This window comes from Cyanistes caeruleus, unplaced genomic scaffold, assembly GCF_971803275.1.
Source record: "Cyanistes caeruleus unplaced genomic scaffold, bCyaCae1.hap1.1 HAP1_SCAFFOLD_141, whole genome shotgun sequence".
NCBI lineage: Eukaryota > Metazoa > Chordata > Aves > Passeriformes > Paridae > Cyanistes > Cyanistes caeruleus.
This window is the reverse complement of record NW_028255935.1, coordinates 327,394-348,590: the sequence shown is the minus strand read 5'-3', so window position 1 is coordinate 348,590 and position 21,197 is coordinate 327,394. Positions and strand designations below refer to the sequence as shown.

At 43.7% G+C, this 21,197-nt stretch overlaps 1 long non-coding RNA gene across 1 annotated transcript; it reads right to left on the bottom strand.

Annotated features, from left to right (window-relative positions):
• Positions 1–18,548: 18,548 nt before the first annotated feature.
• Positions 18,549–20,867, bottom strand: LOC147645964 (uncharacterized). The gene is made up of 2 exons (XR_015282045.1): positions 20,550–20,867; positions 18,549–20,230 (listed from the first exon to the last, which is right to left on the bottom strand). It is a non-coding gene; the product is annotated as an uncharacterized LOC147645964 (long non-coding RNA).
• Positions 20,868–21,197: the final 330 nt, after the last annotated feature.

Genomic DNA, 21,197 nt, shown 5'->3' with positions numbered 1-21,197 from the left:
TTCAACAGTACATGAGGATGGTGATAGAATATACTGCAACCCAGGACATAATCCACCCCTTATTCTATTACCATCTACATAATTCCAAATCAGTACCTTCCTTAAACTCCACACACACACACACACATATATATATATATACAATGGAACCTTACACACAGTTCTCACTTAAAATGAGGTCTCCTTGTGGCACACATCGGGTTTCCTCATCTTTCCGCATTACCCACCAAGTGCAACCAGGTCCTTGAGCGAAGACAATCTCACGGATAGGTTTGCTCTTGCCTGAGGTGGGATTAATCCAAACAGTCTTTCCTAACATACTTCTCATGTGTACCACAGGGACTTTATCTCCATCCACCGTGTGCAAGGGTTCAGACTGGGCAGGACCAGCTCGATTGATGGATCCTCTGGTGTTAACCATCCAGGTGGCCTTTGCTAAGTTCACTTCCCAATTTTTGAAGGTTCTTCTACCAAGTGCTTTTAGGGTAGTCTTGAGTAGTCCATTGCACCGTTCAACTTTCTCAGCAGTTGGTGCATGATAAGGGATATGATAGATCCATTCAATTCCATGTTCTCTGGCCCAAGTACTTACGAGGCTGTTCTTGAAATGCGTCCCGTTGTCTGACTCGATTTTCTCAGGGGTGCCATGTCTCTAAAGGACTTGCTTTTCCAGGCCCAAGATGGTGTTCCGGGCAGTAGCATGAGGCACAGGGTATGTCTCTAGCCATCCAGTGGTTGCTTCCACCATGGTCAACACGTAGCGCTTGCCTTGGCGGGTTTGGGGAAGGGTGATGTAGTCAATTTGCCAGGCTTCCCCATACCTGTACTTGGACCATCTTCCACCGTACCACAGAGGCTTCACCCGCTTGGCCTGTTTGATTGCAGCGCAGGTCTCGCAGTTGTGGATAACCTGTGAGATGCTGTCCATAGTAAGGTCCACCCTTCGCTCACGAGCCCATCGGTACGTTGCATCTCGTCCCTGATGACCAGAGGCATCATGGGCCTAACGAGCTAAAAATAATTCTCCCTTGTGCTGCCAGTCCAGATCCACCTGTGATATTTTCACCTTGGCAGCTCGATCCACTTGCTCATTGTTACGGTGCTCTTCATTAGCCCGACTTTTGGGTACATGAGCATCCACGTGTCGAACCTTCACGATCAGCTTCTCTACCCGAGCGGCGATGTCCTGCCAAATCTCAGCGGCCCAGATGGGTTTCCCTCTGCGCTGCCAGTTGGCTTTTCTCCAGCGATCTAGCCATCCTCACAGAGCATTAGCTACCATCCAGGAGTCAGTGTAGAGATAGAGCCTCGGCCACTTCTCTCTTTCAGCAATATCTAAAGCCAGCTGGACAGCTTTAAGTTCTGCGACCTGACTCGATCCACCCTCTCCCTCGGTAGCTTGTGCAACTCGTCGTGTGGGGCTCCATACAGCAGCTTTCTATTTCCGGTTAGTGCTTACAATTCGGCAGGAACCATCGGTGAAGAGGGCATATCGTCTTTCACTCTCCGGTAGCTCATTATATGGTGGGGCTTCTTCAGCACGTGTCACTTGCTCCTCTTCTTCAGAAGATAATCCAAAAGTCTCACCTTCAGGCCAGTTTGTTATAATTTCCAGAATCTCAGGGCGGTTCAGGTTTCCAATACGGGCACGCTGTGTAATGAGGGCAATCCATTTGCTCCAAGTAGCATCGGTGGCATGATGCGTGGAAGGAATCTTTCCCTTGAACATCCACCCCAGCACCGGCAGTCGGGGTGCCAGAAGCAGCTGCGCTTCAGTACTAATGACCTCTGAGGCAGCTTGGACTCCTTCATAGGCGGCCAAAATTTCCTTCTCTGTTGGGGTGTAGTTGGCCTCGGATCCTCTGTAGCTTCGGCTCCAGAATCTCAGTGGTCGACCCCGAGTCTCACTAGGCACCTTCTGCCAAAGGCTCCAGGACAGACCATTGTTCCCGGCTGCAGAGTAGAGCACGTTTTTCACTTCTGGCCCCGTTCTGACTGGACCAAGGGCTACCGCATGAGCGATTTCCTGCTTGATCTGGGCGAAAGCTTGTTGCTGTTCAGGGCCCTAATGGAAATTGTTCTTCTTGCGGGTAACCAGGTAGAGAGGGCTCACAATTTGGCTATATTCAGGAATGTGCATTCTCTAAAAGCCTATGGCACCTAGGAAAGCTTGTGTTTCCTTCTTGTTGGTCGGTGGAGACATCGCAGTGATCTTATTGATGACTTCAGTGGGAATCTGACGCTGTCTATCTTGCCACTTTACTCCCAGGAACTGGATCTTCCGGGCAGGTCCCTTGACTTTGCTCCTCTTGATGGCAAAACCAGCCTTCAGGAGAATCTGGATGATCTTCTGTCCCTTCTCAAATACTTCTGCTGCCGTGTTCCCTCACACAATGATGTCATCAATGTACTGCAGGTGTTCTGGAGCCTCACCCTTTTCTAGCACAGTCTGGATCAGTCCATGGCAGATAGTAGGACTGTGCTTCCACCCCTGGGGCAATCGGTTCCAGGTATACTGCACACTCTTCCAGGTGAAGGCAAACTGAGGCCTGTACTCTGCTGCCAGAGGAATGGAGAAAAACGCATTTGCAATATCAATGGTCGCGTACTACTTTGCTGCCTTGGATTCTAGCTCATACTGAAGCTCTAGCATGTCTGGTACGGCTGCACTCAGTGGTGGCGTGACTTTATTCAGTCCACGGTAATCCACCGTCAGTCTCCATTCTCCACTGGACTTACGCACTGGCCATATGGGGTTGTTAAAGGGTGAACGAGCCTTGCTGACCACCCCTTGGCTCTCCAGCTCACGAATCATTGTATGGATGGGGACCACAGAGTCTCTGTCGGTGCGGTATTGCCGACGGTGCACTGTTGCTCTGGCAATTGGTACTTGTTGTTCTTCAACTCTCAGTAGTCTCACAGCAGAAGGGTTGTCTGAGAGACCAGGCAAGGTACTCAGTTGTCTGATGCCTTCTGTCTCTAGAGCAGCTATCCCAAAAGCCCAGCGATAACCTTTTGGGTCTTTGAAGTACTCGTTCCTGAGGTAATCTATGCCGAGGATGCATGGGGCCTCTGGACCAGTCACGATGGGGTGTTTCTGCCACTCATTCCCAGTTAAACTCACTTCAGCTTCTAGTACTGTGAGCTCCTGGGATCCCCCTGTCACTCCAGAAATAGAAATGGGTTCCGCTCCCACATACCTTGATGGCATTAGAGTGCATTGAGCGCTGGTATCAACCAAAGCCGTATATCTTTGTGGGTCAGATGTGCCAGGCCATCGGATCCACACTGTCTAATAGATTCGGTTGTCCCTCTCCTCTACTTGGCTAGAGGCAGGGACCTTCTAATCCTGGTCATGGTGCACGTTGTTCTCTTCCGGTGAATATGCTCTTGATGTCCCTTCAAGAGGATCACTCATATCATCATTTCTATACCTTCTGATGTTCTGGCCACGAGAGACCGGAGCGGTGCTGGCTCTAGATGAGCTCCTTGTGGTAGTTGTCCCTCTTTTTAGTTCACGTACCCGGGCTGCTAAGGAGGAGGTGGGTTTTCCATCCCACTTCCTCATGTCTTCTCCATGCTCCTGGAGAAAAAACCAGAGGTTACCTCGTGGAGTGTATCCTTTCTCCCTGGCTGGGGAATGCCTACTCCTAATAGCAGAGACTCTTGTTGGTTCTGGGGAGACGTGGTAAATTTCTTCCTTAAGTTCTTTTTTTAGTTTCTGATGGCCCTCTTCAATCAAGCTCCGGACTTGCTCAGCCAGCCTTGTTTCCACAGATGAGACATGGGTGCGAAACGGGGCAGTGACAGTGTCCTCGTAGATTCTTAGTTTATTGGCCAGGACACCCACCCTGTCCTCACCTTCCCTCCATTGCAGTGTTGCCAGGTAACGGGAGTACATCTCTGGTCCAAGCCGTGCAAATCTCAGCCACATCTGTGACGTGCACTGGACACCATCTGGGCTCTTAGGAAATCTCTCATCTTCTGCAAAAATGATCTCCAGCACAGCCAACTCCCTCAGGCATCGGATACCCTGTTCCATTGTGCTCCATTTTCCCTGGTGCACCTGGAGGTCTTCTTTGCAGAGGTATCTGTCTCTTACACTTGTCAGCAGTCGCCTCCAGAGGCTGAGAGTTTCTTGGGTTCTCCCAATCCCCTGGTCAATGACCACATCCCGGGACAGCGATCCCAGTTGCCTGGCCTCACTTCCATCCAGGATGGTGTCGTTTGCTGCAGCGTCCCAGATGCGGAGCAGCCAGGTTAGGATGGACTCGTTCGTCTGGCGGGTGAATTCCCTCCGCAGGTCACGCAGCTCACCTAGGGATAGAGAGCGAGTGATAATCTCTGGTTCTGTCTCCTCCGCTGCGTGTGAAGGTCCTGCCTCACCCTCATCAGTCACTATGCGGACTGATTTGCTTTTTGATTTCTTTTTCTGAATGGGGGCAACTTCTACCGGTTTAGGCTGCTCTGGTTCGGTGACTGTTTGTGTGGAGGTGCTCATGGCCCTTTTGGTTCCTTTCTCCTCTGTGGTAGTCTGCGTAGACATGGACGCTGTTGTTTTGCTCTTGGTTCCTTTCTCCTCTGTGGCAGTCTGAGTGGACACGGATGCTGTTGCTTTGCTCTTGGTTTCTTTCTCCTCTGTGGCAGTCTGCGTAGACACGGACGCTGTGGCTTTGCTCTTGGTTCTTTTCTCCTCTGTGGCAGTCTGTGTGGTCATGGATGCTGTTGCTCTGCTCTTGGTTCTTTTCTCTTCCTCCTCAAGAAGACGCTGTACCACACCAAACAGTGCTTTGTTTCTAAGCATGGTGTACATGGTGCAGGCCATGCAGAGAAAACAAAACAGCAAGACTAGGCTGTCCTTGGCATCCAGAGAGAACTCAATATTTTTAAAAACTGCTGTGCCTGACCTGAAAGGCTGGAAGAAACCACTCTCCACTCTTCCCACCAAGGGCAGGGTGCGATTGTTGAGAAGGTCCCAGATGTAGCAGCCCAGACTAGGACAAGCAAACAAAATTGAGTATATATTCCGAATGGTATTCATTGCCTCACAGGTTATCATGCCATAAGCATAATAAACCAATAAAGCAATTCTCATACCATTCCCTGGTCTCAACAGGAGCAATACAACAGGCAAGTAGTTCCCCATGTGAGGGAAAATATAGAGAGCAAGATACAGTACCCATATAGACAAGCCAACCACCATGGTGGATAGGTTTCTGTTAATATGAAATTGCAATTCTGACTTTCTCTCAGGTTAATGCCCCACGTTGGGCGCCAAAATATGTACTAGTTTGAAATCAAACCAGTGAGAGATCGCAAGTCAGAATTATAATTTAATAGGAAAATGATAAAAAGAATAAATGCAATAATATCAAAAACACTGACAGAGTCAGAATACAGCCTGGAACCCTGTTAGGGTGATGGTAGTCGTCCAGATGAGGTGGTCTTGTTGAAGCGTGATCCTCTGGAAGAAAGGGGGTCTGGTCTTCAGCTGAAAGTCCAGCAGTAGCTCCTGTCCTCTGGAAGTCCCGTAGGTAAGGGCTGCTGTGGTGTTCGAATTCTCAGCTTATATCCAGTATGGAATGCTTGGCTCCTCCCAAGGGGAGGAGCATCTCACAATGGGATGGTGAGTCATGAGATAAGGCCTTGATGAGCCATTAACAGAAAACAGTCCAGGAGGAAGTTATCTCTGAGTCATGCAGCAAGGCAGTGGTGGGCCCATTAACAGGGGACAATACAGGGGGAAGTTATCTATGAGTCATGGGGCAGGGCATTGATGGGCCCATTAACAGAAGGTAGCCCGGGGGGGGGGGGGGGAGGCAGGGAGCACTGCCTCACCTGGTTTCAACAGTACATGAGGATGGTGATAGAATATACTGCAACCCAGGACAACTGTCTAGGGGTGTCAGGCCATTCCTGTCCTCTTTAGGTCATGGTGATGGCAGGAAGATGGTTTCTAAGCAGGTTTAGGTGATGCAGGGAGATGATCTTTCATCATAGCTTGCTAGAATATGTTTCCTTGTCCTTTTATTCCTCTCTTAGCTCGTTGTTTTGGTGCCTTGCATGCCTTAGTTTGCACACTACTCAGTTGCACAGCTTCCTGGGAGTTTCTTTGTTCTAGTGTGGCACAGCTTCTATGGGAGCTGCTTTGTTACATAATAGCAAGGAAGTAAGGGAAAGGGTACAGGAATGTCTCATAAGAACCTTTAAAACACTTCAGAAACTGGTAAGTAATTAACCTTACTAATAACCATCGGAGTAAACAAGGGGTACAAGGTTTACAAAGGGGATAAGAACGTTAACTGTACATAAGCTTCTCCACTGGGAGAATATCCTGACAGAGTCTTGTTCTGGGGACTCTACTTTTCTTAGAACAGGCTAGAAAGCATGGGGTGGAAGTCAAGTGACTAAAATTCTCAGCTGTGAGCTCAAACTCACAGTTTCTCTCCTACCCTTCTCTCTGAGCAGCTGTTTTTAGGCTATCGCTGGCCAGCCTGGACAGAAACGTGTGGGAGAGCGCTTGTCCTCGGAAGCACTTGGTTGCTCACCGAGATGTGCTAGACACCTCACAGCTGAGGGCTGTGGCACAGAGCGTCACCAGCTGCAGCGCCATGCGCTTCTGGTAGGAATATGAACAGCTTTCATCATCCTTGGTTCTACTTTTCAGGCTCTTTGCTCTTGAGCTGTCAATGCAGCGTGAACTGGGAGGGATGTCTTAGCCGTTCTTTGAGCAATACATCTTAGGACACCGCTGACTGCGCTTCTGGCCAGCATTTCTGCCTGGCACACAGTACTTGACCAAAAAAATTGGAAAATGAGTAGTAAATCCAGACAAGAAATTAGGGAGGAGGAAAACCTACTGAAGTGCAGGCAAACCAGAGGCACATCTAGACAACTGCTAGACTCCACCGTGAACTAAGGACTCAGCTTTCTGCCTTTCTCACTGCCGGCCTCTACACACAAATGCTCCCTTTCCCATTCATGTTTTGCTTCCAGCTCAAGTCTTCACCTGTTCCACATCCTTCTGCACCATCAGCAATCTCTCTTCCTCAAATGAACTGAATCCCACTCTGTCTCAGGGTCTTAGCACTTCCAGGCAATTGCTGCAAGAAATGGTTCTAAGCCCTGCATGGCTCTACATCTGCAAATGAACGCCTGGTCCTGCTGAAACCTGTGCAAAATTTTGGTTATTTTTGGTACGGTGATCATTACTCCAACTCCCAGCACAGATTGCTCATACCATGTACAGACTGATTACACTACACGTCAGAAGGGTCATCATCGTTTGGAGCGTTACTTGTAATAGCAACACTTTTCCATTAATAAAGAAATACTTCTTCCAGTCCTGCCACTTCAAAGTTTAGAGACATCTTTTAACCAAACACTCATTTTTATTTGTATTATTTTTGTTGACAATTTCTTGCAGGAAGACATTAAATTGAGATAGGTATTTGAAAACAAGGAGCATCAAGGCAATTGCTTGTTATTAGTCATTTAATGATTACTTTTTTAAAGCTATTACAAATGCTGCTAGTCAAAAGGCAAACTTATTGTAGATTTATAATGCTCTTTGGATTAATCAGAAACTTGTGAAACAGGAAAAGGTTTTCTTTACAAGTTTCATCTATATAATGAGGAGAAAAATGTGGCCTAACATTTAAGAAATGCTTGTGGTCAAAAATGTAATCAGCTAAGAGGCTATCTCAGAAACGAAAAAACCCCAACACTGTTCAAGTTTACAACTGAGCTACATTTTTCCGTTACTGTGATTACAATACCCTTCACTTGTGAAGTGTGTAATGACTATTCTGTAACAAACAATACAGGAAACCAGCCACACTTATGGATTTTCCCTATAAAGCCACTGGCTTTCAGATGGAAAACCCATTTATTGTTCCTTTTCACAACTTTCTATTTAATTTTCAATAACTTAGCCTAAAAAATCCCACTATCTGCATACATGATAGTGATGTCTTTCAAAGCAGTGGAAGGAAGTTGCTAATTGCATGCCGTGGGTGCTGACTGCTTGGCAGCAGAAAGGCAGTTTTATCTCCAGGCTTAGAATAAACTATTGTTATAAATATATTTTGTTCCACGTTAATCAGGGTATCGAGACCACTGTCATCTTTGCACAATGATCAAATGGGCAGCTCTGCAATTCAAGCAGCTCAGGAATTCATTAGGTGTGTATGGTGTAAGCTGCAAACCCACCCTTTACTGCTCAAGTCATGCCATGTGAAGTGTAAGACAGATCCATTAATGAGGAGGACTGAGCATTTTCTGCTGCAATTTACCAAGAAATTTGCTTATGAAAAGAGAGAAAAGACTCTTCCTTCCCATTATATCAGGGTCAGAGGTTCCAAGTTAATAAATATACAAAAAAAAAAAAAAAAATAGCAGCATTGATTCAGAATGTATTAATTTTAGTGAGTTTTTACGAATGTTTGTCAATTTGAGTGAAAGCTCCTTAGCAATACTGAAATTGGTTACAGGAAAGGGATAATGGGGATAGAAAATGAAAAAGAAACCAAGTCTCTGCAAGCACAATCAACAATCTGAAGTACCTCTGCCCTTTTAAAGAAAGTAATGTATAATTAAAACTTCTGTTAAAAATTGATTTTAGAATATGTAATAAAATAGAGTTAAGAATCTGAATTATTACCCTAAAATCCATTTGTTTTCCACACCAATAACAAAAGAGAAGTTCTAAAATAGTCTTGTACATTGCAAAGAGGGAAAACATGCTGCCATATCCAGCACTTCAGGTAAGCAGTAATCCAAACACTTCCCAAAGCAGAATGTCATTCACAGTCAGCTGGAAAAATCATCACAGTTTCATCTTTCCTTTCCCTTGGCAGAAGTAACTCTGGAGAAAATGGGTAATTTAGATGATTTTTTTTTAAAAAAAAAAAACCGAATGCTTTAGCACTGCTTTCAACTTCCTCACACCCTTCACTTTCTCCTGTATAAAAAATCCCCCCTGCCTTGTGTGCTCCTGAACACGCAGCACCTAAAGCACAGCCCCGCTTCCCTGTGGCAACAAACAAAGAGCAAGAACCAGAGGAGTTTGCAGAGGGAGGCTACTCAGCATGCAAGGTAACGCTGCAGGATCAATGATAGCACTGTCTGCTCCAAACTGAGAGCTCATCAGCTGGCAATCACTGAGGTGAGAAAGGACGTGGGGACCAGTCAAAGTTAGGGATTGTCTGTCAGCAGCCAAAGTGAGTTGTCTGGAAAATACTGCAAGCAGTTTTCAGACAGGAAAAGAAGAGGTGGATGTATGGAAGTGTTGATGCTTGTTCATATGGCTGAGGTACACCCTCACTTGGAAGGCTGATTAAAGTTTGGGGAAAGTGATTCCAAGCGGAAGAGGTGGAGAGAAGAGCTGTCCCCATGATCAGGTGAATACACAGCATGATAGTCGAGGTGAAGGTTGAGAGCTGATATAGCTGCAGCACTCAAGGGGGAGACATTAATATGCAGTGGTAGCTCACAACTATTTAAGAAAAAGAGATTTTTGGCATAATAACAATTGGGTAAAATTGGTGCAGAAAGTTAGGATGGAAATTAGAAGAAGCCCTTAAATCACCAGAGTGAAGCAGACGCATTCTGTGAGCAGTGAGGGCAAAAAGTGTGGTTAACCTGGAGATGGAGCTTGAGTGACCATCACACATTGCTCATCACGGTGCTGGACCGGCCTTGATGGAGGATTCAGAGCATCTATCCATCAGTGACCCCGGAGTTTTTATAGTGCTGGGAGATCAAACCCAACAAGAACACGAATAAATCCTCATCACTGATGCTGGAGTTGCTGTCGGCTGTTTCAGCTGTGCTTTGTTTGTCACACTGGTTGTTTCAGGCTCTCTGTAGGCACTAGAGAAGATGAGCACCTGCACTGTGTTCACATGAATATGAACATCTTCTCACAAGTCATCATTTTTTAATGAAAGCCTGTATTCTGGAACATGAGATGTTAGCCTCCAGGGAAACATATCAGCTTGTCATCCGTCCCACAAGTCAACAGGTAAAGAAAAAAAGGGCGAAATTGTTTTCTTTCCTGCTAGAATTAATTTGAATAACAGATCTTTCTGCTTATTAATATTTCAGTTCTCCCCAAACATGAAATGTATTGAAATATCAGATAAGCCGGTAGAACTCTTATGTTTATCGTCTATTATTTTGATTTAATCTTAAGAAATTGCATCAATAGGTTGCCCATATTTAGTCACGCACCATACACAGAGATCTTAATTACCCTGTTCATCAATATTCATGATAGCCCATCTTATGCAGGTTATTATCCTACATTGTTATATGTGATGCCACATGAATACCATATGGGAGAGGGATTTAAAAAAGGTCACAGGCTAATAAATGTATTTTATTCCACTCAGAAAACTCAAGAGAAACAGCTCTTTTCAAAGATCCAGAGACTGTAATTACATGCAAAATGTTAAGTCACCTTAAAGGCAAATGCTAACCCAGACAGACTGAAGGTTAAAATTAAAAGCTAAAACTTCCTATTGTTATTAGTGCCCCACTGCACTAGATATTGTGCAAATATATGAAAAAGGGGATTACCATCACAAGGAGTTTAATTCTACCTTTCAGCTTGGTTGTTCTAGAGCAGAAATTGTAGTAGGTTTAAGCTAGCAGCTGGTGGTCATATAAGAGCAGTGAATTATAACACTTTCTAATGCCACAAATATTGTATGCAATTCCCTGTGAAGTTTCCTAGGAGCTGTGCCTAGAAAATGCTGCTTTGGCATGTCAGCCTTACCACTTAATTTCATTTACCCATGGTGTGCCACAGCTCTTGCACGTCGTGCCTGGGCCACAAACTCCCGAGGACGGGGCATAGAGGCAGCTGGACAACTCAGGGGATTCACATGAAGTAATCTGGATGCAGCTCCCTGTCACGATCCGCAAGGTGGGATTCGTGATGTGGTTCTTTTAGTCGGTCTTAGAGTACAAAAGATTATCAGCAAAGCAAGGACTTAAACAGCAAAACACACTTTATGGAGTGCTCATCAGCACTAATATGCGATAGAGGGAGAGAAAGGAGAAAGCAAAGCATAAGGAAAAGAGAGTAAGGGGATTAGAGCTACCAACGTCAAAGTCCACTCAGCCGTCCAACGATGCAGAGTCTTCTGTCCGTTGGGGAGATCTCAAAGGAAGGTAAGTTTGGGGTATAATTTTATGGTCTTCTGCAAAGCGAGGGGCGCAGGGCCAAAGCCAGAGGAGATTGATGATCATTGTGATGAATTCCATTGCGCGGGGAGCAGGTGTAGGGTACAGAGCGATCCATGTCTTGCAAGTCTTTGCTCACCAGCAGGAACGAGGGCAAGGTGTCGTGGAAAACCCATTGCACAGGGTACCACGCACAAGCCTCTGCTCACCAGCAGGAACGAGAGCCATGAGTCCTGGAGAACTTGTTGCACAGGTTACCAAGCCCCTGCTCACCAGCAGGAACGAGGGCAGTGTACCGTGCAACCTCCTGCAAACAATCACTGAGCAAACATCCATCTCAGCTAGGCCCAAACGCCCAAACCAAGTCCCTTGTGATATTCAGGGTCTCAGTCTCTGTCCTTGAGACGGTTGTGAGACAGATGAGGGAATCTTCAGACCGTCTCTTACACCTACGAAATCCCAGAAACATCCCACAAAATCTTGACAACTTTCCACACAATCTCAGAAAAATATCTCAAACTACTTCAAGTCAACTCAATATCCCTCAAAAGTCCAAAAGCATCCCAAAAATTTCAGGAAACATCCCACAAAATTCCAAAAACCTTCTCAAAACCCTTCCAAATTACAGAGACGTCCCACAAAATCTTGACAACTTTCCACACAATCTAGGAAAAATCCATCAAAATTATTCATGTCTCCTCAAAATCCTTCAAAATCTACAAAATCACATGAAATTCCAGAAAGATCCCACAAAATTCTCGAAATCATCTCAAAACCCTACCAAATTCCAGAAACATCTCACAAAATCTTGACAACTATCCACACAATCTAGGAAAAATCCATCAAAATTCTTCATGTCTCTTCAAAATCCCTCAAATTTCCAAAAAAATGCCACAAAATTCCAGAAATATCCTACAAAATCTCCACAAATTTCCACACAAACTAAGAAAAGTCCCTCAAAATTGTTCAAGTGTCCTCAACATCCCAGAACATTACAAAGAAATGCCACAAAATTCCAGAAAAATCTTGCAAAATTATTAAAATTTTCTCAAAATCCCACAGAATTACACAAAAAATCCCACAAAATTCCAGAAACATCCCACAAAATTCCCAAAATCTTCTCAAAACCCTACCAAATTCCAGAAACTTCCCACAAAATTCCCAAAATTTTATCAAAACCCTACCAAATTCCAGATAAATTCCACAAAATCTTGACAACTCTCCCTACAATCTCAGAAAAATACCTCAAAATCCTTCAAGTCAACTCAAAATCCCACAAAATTCCACAAAAATCCACAAAATTCCAGAAACATCCCACAAAAATCCCCCAAACCTTATCAAAGCCCTACCAAATTTCCGAAACATCCCACAAAATCTTGACAACTTTCCACACAATCTTGAAAAAATCCATCAAAATTATTCATGTCTCCTCAATATCCCACAAAATTCCCACAAAAAATCCCACAAAATTCCTGAAACATCCCAAAATATTCCCAAAATCTTCTAAAAACTCTACCAGATTCCAGAAACATTCCACAAAATCTCGACAACTTTCCACACAATCTAGGAAAAATCCATCAAAATTATTCATGTCTCCTCAAAATCCCACAAAATTCCAGAAACATCCCATAAAATCCCCAAAACCTTATCAAAACCCTACGACATTCCTAAGACATCTTACAAAAAAAAGAAAACTTTCCACACAATCTAGGAAAAATCCATCAAAATTCTTCATGTCTCTTCAAAATCCCTCAAAATTCCACAAAAATCACACAAAATTCCAGAAAATGCCACAAAATTTTTCAAACATCCCACAAATCCCTTTAAACCTTCTGAAAACCCAACAAAATTTCAGAAACATCCCACAAAATTCCCCAAATCTTCTCAAAGCCCCATAAAATTCCAGTAACAACCCACAAAATCTTGGCAACTTTTCACACAATCTAGGAAAAATCCATCAAAATTCTTCATGTCTCCTCAATAACCCTCAAAATTCCAAAAACATCCCACAAAATTTGCGAAATCTTCTCAAAACCCTTCGAAATTCCAGTAACATCCCACAAAATCTACACAGCTTTCTACACAATCTAGGAGAAATGTATCAAAGTTCTTTATATCTCCTCACTATCCCTCAAAATTCCACAAAAAAATCCCACAAAATTCCAGAAACATCCCACAAAATCTTGAGAACTTTCCACACAATCTAGGAAAAATCCCTCAAAATTGTTCAAGTCAACTCAAAACCCCTAAAAATTCCACAAACATCACATGAAATTCCAGAAACATCTCACAAAATTCCCGAAATCATCTCAAAACTATACAAAATTCCACAAAAATCCCATAAAATCTTGAGAACTTTCCACACAATCTAGGAAAAACGCCTCAAAATTCTTCAAGTTAACTCAATTTCCTTCAAAATTCTAAAAACATCCCACAAAATTCCCAAAATCTTCTCAAAACCCGAACAAATTCCAGAAACATCCCATAAAATCTTGACAACTTTCCACACAATCTAGGAAAAATCCATCAAAATTATTCATGTCTCCTCAAAATCCTACCAAATTCCAGAAACATCTCACAAAATTTCAGAAACATCCCACAAAATTCCCGAAATCTTCCCAAAACCCTATCAAATTCCAGAAACATCCCACAAAATCTTGACAACTTGCCACACAATCTCGGAAAAATCCATCAAAATTCTTCATGTCTCCTCAATATTCCAAAAAATTCCACAATAATCCAAAAATTTCAAGAAAAAATCCCGCAAAATTCCTGAAATCTTCTCAAAACCCTTCCAAATTCTAGAAATATCCCACAAAATCTGTACAAATTTCCACACGATATATGAAAAATCTTTCAAAATTACTCAAGTGTTCTCAAAATTCCACAAAATTTTATAAAATTCCACAACATTCCAAAAAAATCCTATAAAATTCAAGGAAAATCCCACAAAATTATTAAAATTTTCTCAAAATGCCACAAAATTATTGCGAGACCACCAGCTATTCACCAGCCTTCACAGAAGTAAACGTGAACGCCTTTTATTTCTACCTTTTGCACACTTATATGGGGTTTTACAGGGTCTGCGGGCTAAGCAAGCTACTATTGGCTAATGCACACAGGTTTACATTTTTTGTCCTGTACACACGGATATTGTTTTGCTTTACTCTCTCTCCTGCAGGAAGGTTTCAAGGACTTTAGCCTTTAATATCACGACGTATTTCAAAGACTGGTTTGTGCAGACAGGCCCTTACTAATACATAAAATAGATCAACACATAATGAGCTGAAATAGAGAATTTCATCTTCATAAGACTTCTCTTAAAATGTTGCTAGGGTCCTTAACTTTGATGACATTAATTTTCTTTTTGGCCACCATTCCATATTGCATGCCAAATATTTTATTGTTAGAAACTTTATTCCAAGGCTGTAGGGCTGTGTTGGTAACACAGAGACCATATGATATCGTCAGTCATATCATCGGATAATGCCCCTAAACTAAAACTACTCATACAAGCCTATGGGGCAGTCCCTTTGTAAATTTGTATTTCCAATGGCAATGTCCCTACATCCATTTAGTACAAATGAGTGCAGACCCTCAGTACTATCAAGTCATTTGGATCCACTAACCCATGAACACTCGGTAGAGATATTTTCCAGCATAGCATCCTGCTGGAATGCACAAATGTAGATCTCTCTCTGCCTTCCCCAATGACTTTCAGCTTATGAAAATAAGATTATAGGACAGGATGTAAAATTTGGTGGCAGATAGCAAACACTGCTGTTTCTTCTTCTCTGGCAGGCTGTTCAAGGGGAAGTTTACTTGTAGTAATACTTTTTGGACCCAAAAAATAAAAGTAAAATTTAGAAAGGAAGTACCTCTGAGAAGAGATGAGCTCAGAATGTGGTTTAAAATGGCAGATAAACACAAGATGCAGAGCAGGTATTTTTCTTTATTTTTTTTCACATTAATTGCAACAGGGGGAAAAGGTCCTACATCCTTGTTCTGAATGAGACTCTTTTTTTCTTTTACAAACTGTGCAGGAGCGGACCTAGGAATGAGTTGGGGAGGAAAAAGGACTGAACTGTTCTTTACTGTTGCCTCTGGAGAATCAAAGTTGTGGCCTGAAACCTACCTGAGCCAAGCGCATTTTCAGTTTGTAGAAGCTTATTCTGCTATGAATTTCTGTCTCTTGGCTGGATACTCAGCATCTCTAAGTGTAGAATCCTCCCTGGCACCGTATATCCTCGCCTTGTCCCTGCCACCACCACTAAACTATTTTCCTTTCATTGTAAAGTGAGTGAGATTCTACTTGGATGGAATTCTGCAGAGTTAGGGAATGAAGGCTTTTTCCTTCTTCATATTTTTTATTATTAAATTCTTTAATTTAATAATTTTTTTATTATTAATATTCTTAAATTATTTATTATATTTGCACCTTCTGAGTGAGCCTTTCATAAGGGCTTCTGTATTTCACAGAAGCTACACCTATTTGGGTCTGAAGACTTTGATACAATTCGAATCACTTGAAAATCCAACCTGTTTGATTTGTATGGAAGGCAGCCATTCTCCCTGTTCCAAACTTCATAAAATAGATAATCCATGTTGAAAAAAATAAATACCTCTGGGCGATAGCTGAGACAGTGCATCAGGGTGATTCCAGGGATGGATAAGAAGACCATCAACTTCCTCATACCATCAAACTTGAGACCAATACTCAGGTCTGCAGTTATAATTTTAATCCACAGTAATCTACAGACAATCCTTTATTATCTAAAAAAGCAAATACCATAAAGTTGGAAGCAAGCTGAAGTTGGAAGAGTTAAGTGTCTTAAAAGCTCTTGTTTACAGCAGGATTGGAGAGCCTTTACATCTTGTAACAGTAAGGTTTTAAATTTGTAATCCTGACCTTGCAACTAGAAATTGGTGGCTCCATTGTTGCACTTGCAGCAGCCACATGACATCCAAGGAGAAGCGCATTGATCTAACTTCTGTGGAACCAGTGGCTGCAAATACCATCAAAAGTGCTGGACTGGCAGGACATTGGATGGATGCTCTAAGCCCACAGAGCTGGAAATATCAGTTCTAGCCACATGAGAAGTCCATTTATGGAATTCCAAATCTGTTCCTCCCACTATCTGTGCTCCTCTATTCTGTATCAGCTTGGTGAGGAGGTAGGTGAAACTGTTGGGGAAAAAAACCACTTAAATTTAAAGCAGAGTAACTGTTCCATTATAAATGATGAAGACAAATCTGTGAGGCTCCCAAAGAAATCTTTCTTTGGCTTCCAGTAACAATTTAAAATGGATAACAAATCTATGCTGTATAATCTGCTTTGAATGGATTTCCTTTGGAATGTGTACTTCTTACTGAATGACAGAACTGCAGTATTTTCACACTTGCAATTGCACCCTCCAATGGCCACAGGAAATGCAGCAGCTTCTGTTTTCTGTTGCTTCTGTTTCTTAATGCTTCAAGGTGTTGCTCTGGATTTGTACCCAGCTGTCATGACCTTAGAAAGAGAATGTTCTAAAAATAGGAGTAAAAAAGCCAGAGAGCTCCTCCTTGCAGCAGACATGGGCAACATTGGATCTTAATTGTTTTTGCAAAGCATTCTAATGGGGAGAGGCAGATATCAATAATGGAAACTTCAGAAGGTGTGTGGCTGCTTCGTACCTTAGGCTGGATTCAGGAAGGGCCGTGTTACAGAGAGCAAAGTCAAGAGTTTGAATCAAGGAAGTGTGAGCTGCCCAGAAAGTCAGGGCCCACACTGCTCATGTGTATCAGGGGAAGGTGAGAATCAGGCCCATCTGCTGACAGAAATGCAAGTTACAGCTTTAGCAGCCAAAGGATATGCAAATAAATGGCTTCTATGTATTGGAGAGCATGAAGCATGAAGTTAGTGTTTCATACAGGTGTTTGAAGGCAATGTAGGACTCCAGAGCTCAGTGTTTGAATTGCAACTTGAATTTCCTTATTTGCTGTTATTTAGACTGCTCTGAAGTAGTAATGAGAAGAAAAAAATGAAAGAAAATGTTGTTTGACGGGGACTGTGGTAGGGCTTTCTTGACAGATTTGAAATGGCTTGAATTCATTAAAATCCCCAGGTGAGGGGAAGATTGTATCTATTCCTCTCTTTTTAAAGCAAATTTTCCAAGAGGGATCTAAAATTGCATTTGAGGATTGGGGTGTGGTTTTTTTCCCTTCTTTCATGTGCAACCTAACAACTCCAACTTCACAGGCCTATTTAACATTTTATCCATCAAAATCAGTCCTTTGATTTGTGTTTTGGAAACTTGTTCATCTTGGGGAACTTGTCATCTTCTCAGGGTATTGAAGGTCCATCAAATGCTGCAGGTTTCATTCTTCCTTTAATATGGTCTATGTGCTGGAGTTTGACTCTTAAGCAGAGCTAATTATTTATTTTGCAGCCTAGCAGTTCTACTGTGGGGCTGTGGGCAGGTCAATTCACTTGAGAACGATGGGTAAATCCTGGGAAGCTGTGCACTGCCTGGCCCCGATGCTTCAGCATGCTTGAGGTCAGCTTGGCTGTCTCCGACTGTCTAATAATATGCAGAATAATAGAATTAAGTATTCATTTTAATTGCTGATCAATAAGATTTGTTTTCATCTAAATCTGCATGCTAGTTTCTAAACCACTACAGTCTGTTTCATCAATGACCTTCTTGATTTTAGCTTAAGCTTTCTAGATTCTGCCGATCTTATTTTCTCGCCTGTCCCTGGGAGAGGAAGGGATGATGGCTGGAGGTTTGGCAGTCAGCGAGGGCCTGACCACCACTACAGTTCTGGACTCTCAGCCTTGGAGATGTGATCAGGAATCTGCTGTTAGTTCCCAGTTTTGTATTGCAAAGACTGACCATGCTGCCAGCACTGTGTTTTATGAGTGAATTTCCATTTGGTCAAACTCCAAAGCAGCCTTAATTTTAAGGTGGAATTCTTTGTGGATGAGGCTGTGAAGAATATGGTGTTTATACTCCCATCCTACCGGCAGTACAGTAGAACAACTCCTAACGGATTTGGTAATAAAGACCTAGTTTTTCTTCACTAAACCTGCCCTAGCAAAATTCATAAGCTGGTGATAGCTATCTCTGGCGTGGAAAATCTTTATTGAGTCTATTGACAATTTAATATACTTTGTCAAGCTTTGTTGTTTAGTTTCTGTTTGTCCAGAGACACTTGGGGCTACTTTTGCTTCCTAAGGGATTAAACTAGCAAGCACTTAGAATCAGATATTGGGAAGATGGGTGCAGGAGACTTTGTAATTTACTATGGGAAAACATAATAATGATGAACATTTCAGATGGAAATGATAGTATTTGACATACTATGTGAAATGCTTTTATATGATTTTTTCATTTTTCTTTTATTTTTAATCCTGGATAAATTAAACGAGGCTTTTGGGGAAAGCATGAGCTGGATTTTATATTGAGTTTGATAACCTCTGATTCTGCTCTCGTTTCTCTATCTGCTGGAACTTGTAGCAAACTAGCTATGTCCATGTTTAATTCTGTAATAATTATCTTTCAAATCGAGCCTTTCTCACTTGGTGTTGATATATTTGGGAGAGGGAGGGGAATGGAGAAAAAAGAGCTACTTTCATGAATACAATTGAAATTTCATATTGCTGATTTGACCCTTTCCAAGATTCAAGTGACCACTGGATCAGGTTGGAACTGAGGGGATGACTCATGACTCTGGCATAAAAACTACATTTCATTCCACATATTAGGAGTTCTCTGTTGCCCACAAGAAAGTTCTGAAAAAAAAAAAAACCAAAAGAGAAATGGGTTTCAAATTTCCTCTGCTATTTTCAGTCGTCTCCTCTTTCTGGAGATGCCTTAGCAAGTGTAGGACATCTGAAAAACTTGGAACTGCAACTTTATTGTTGAGGCTCTGATGAACATTGCTTCTGTCATCAAGTTCTTGTGTTAATACTTTCAACTTAGCTGAGTAATGTTGGTATCAGCAGACTGATAAAGCCATGCCTTCCTAATTTATAATGCATTCTTAATAAAAAAAAAAACAATCTGTTTCTTCATGTATTTAATTACCTAGTGAGTATAAGAGTGAATGAAGTTAATACCGCGAAGATTTGAAGCAAAACACGGCTTTCTAATGTGCTTCAGTATAGGCTATGCACAAGTAAATAGACATGATCTTTAAGCTTCAGTTACCTTGAATTACCCTATGCATATTCAAATTCAGATTGATGAATGCTGAACCAAAAGCAGACATCATATAGTTAATTGAAGTTCTTTTCATTCAGAGGCAAACTATTTTCATTGCTTTGTTTTGAGGGTGGGTTGTTTTTGATGGGGTTTTTTTCTGCTAAGGCAATGGCAAGCATTTATTTATCCAGCTCCCTCCACATTTTCCACCATCTTCTTCTTTCCCGCTGCCCTCCATACTCTTGCAAACCCTGCTGGGGCACTCGGGCTCTCCATTGCAGGCAGTCTGGAGCTGCCATGCAAACCCATCTCTCAAGGAGTCCCCAGGTCTCAGGTGCAACATCAAGAAAATGACACAGCAATGTGTAGAAAACGTGAACTTTATCCACTTGACTACTTCTAAAATCTACACTACAACGTTACTTGAAGACTATGGGGTAAGAATCTTAAGCCTAAAATACTTCAATACTTCAACTGTTTAGAACTGAACACTAAGGGAAAGGTCAACTTCTTGGGGGAAACGTGGTGGGGAATCCTACAACTAACAATAGGGGTGTGGCTAACTTCTAAGATGGGGAACGTCGCAGTGCCTGGGCTGGGCACTGGTCACACATTCCCCGTAAGGTTCTGAATTCGGAGTGCCGCACTGGAGGTCAGAGCTGCGGGGAGGTGCGGAGTCTCCTGCCAATGCCCTCTTTTGCCGCCGTCTTGGTTGTTGGTCTCGGCTGAGAGCGAAGGCACAACCGCATCAAGTCACGGTTGTGCCTCAGCAGCTGCATCAACTTCTTTGGACAGCCATGTCTTCGATGGTGGCGGGGCCCTGCACGGCCTGAAGGGCTCCGGAGATTCCGCTGCAAGGCAAAGCGCAGGGATCCCCATGGAAGAGGCAGAGGGGCAGAGCGGGGCCGGCACCCACAAAGTGGGGCTGCCTTTGGCCTCGGAGACAGAGACTCGGGCTCAGTTGGGCTGGGCTGCCCCGGGGAAGAGGCTGCAGGAGGCAGAGCTCTGGCCGCTTCTGCTTGGTGCTGTCCATGGGGCTCAGCCCCTGGGCCGGATTCCCCAGCCAGGAGCTCAGGCCCCTTCTGCCGCAGGGCATTGGCCAAAGGGTGCCCAAGAGGCCCTCAAGGTCTGCCCCATCCCGCCTCCCTGACCCCCCCAGCCCCGCCTCACCTCTCCCCAGCATCTCTGAAATCTTCTCTCAAGGGCCCATCCCATGGCCATGCCTATGATGAGCACGCCGACCAGCAGGACTGCCCAGGACACCCACAGGATCTGCTCAGGGTCCGTCTCCTCCGGGTAGAAATCCTCCGGAAGCATAGGAGAGGCATCCGTGCTCTGCTCAAGTTTGCTGGAAGGGTCGAGGGGATGGGCCAAGAGCAGCAGCACGTAAAGCTGCAGCAGCGAGGAAGAGCCGTGAGCAGCCATAGAGCTCTGCCGGCAGCACAGAGGCTCTGGGCGTCTCTCTGCAAGCAGGTCTGCCTGGGCTCTGGGGCGCAGCAACAGCTGGCGACAATTGCCAGGCACCGTGCCGTCACCAGAGGCTGTGATGTCACAGAAGCACAGAACGCCCTGGCCTCAGAGAGCCCTGAGAGAATGTTGAGTTCAACCTGTGAGCCATGGCGGCAACCATGGCCAGCAGAGCGGGGCCCGAGCGCTGCGGCCTGGCTTGCCTTGCCCACCTGCCACAAGGATGACTCCAGCAGCCCCCTGTCAGGCCATTGCAGGATCTAATGGCCCTTTCTGGGCACAAGTTCTTGCCAACGCCCAGCGTAAACCTCCCTTGGCACAGCTTCAAAGCCTTGTTGGCATCTGCTCTCT